At 55.0% G+C, this 585-nt stretch overlaps 1 protein-coding gene across 1 annotated transcript in view; it reads right to left on the minus strand.

Annotated features, from left to right (window-relative positions):
• Positions 1-585, minus strand: part of LOC119592871 (cAMP-dependent protein kinase catalytic subunit 1) — a gene marked incomplete at its 5' end in the record, with an annotated part of 28,100 nt that overhangs the window by 11,597 nt on the left and 15,918 nt on the right.

The raw sequence follows: 585 nt of genomic DNA on the forward strand, positions 1-585 counted from the left end.
GCCGCCACTACCGAAGCGTCCCCTCCCAATCCGAAACCACCCCCGCCCGCCCCCTCGACGCCCAGTGAAAGGTTCCCTCGAGCCGGGGAAGACGAGCCCTTCCCTGAGTTAGGCTGCATGCGGTTACTGTGGCGACGCTCTTCCTGTGGCGACCCGCTCCCACAGCCTGACCACAGCGCTGCGGGGTCACGTGGCCTCTGACGTCACTACACCTGCAAGGACTGACAGCAGCACGCGCGCGCTTCGGGTTTCTTGGGTGTTGTGGCGGCCGGTCACATGGCGCAGGAATTGTGCGCACTGCGTGGAGGTTACAGGTGTACGCGCGTGTGTACATGTGGGGTGTGTTGTGCGTTAAGGCTTTCCGGAAATAGTGCTAGCCTAGATTTGTAACAGAAATAATGATAAAACTATAGACTATAACCAATAATCTGGAAGCTGATTGGCGTGTGTAAAGTGTGGTGTCATGACGTGAATGTGCGTGTTCCCCGTGCGTGTCCCACTAACATATACAAACGGACCCATTGTGTAATACATTTAAACAAACATAACAAACGCGGCACCCCAAAATTTTCTACCCCAACAACA

Source organism: Penaeus monodon, chromosome 31, assembly GCF_015228065.2.
Source record: "Penaeus monodon isolate SGIC_2016 chromosome 31, NSTDA_Pmon_1, whole genome shotgun sequence".
Taxonomy (NCBI): Eukaryota; Metazoa; Arthropoda; class Malacostraca; order Decapoda; family Penaeidae; genus Penaeus; species Penaeus monodon.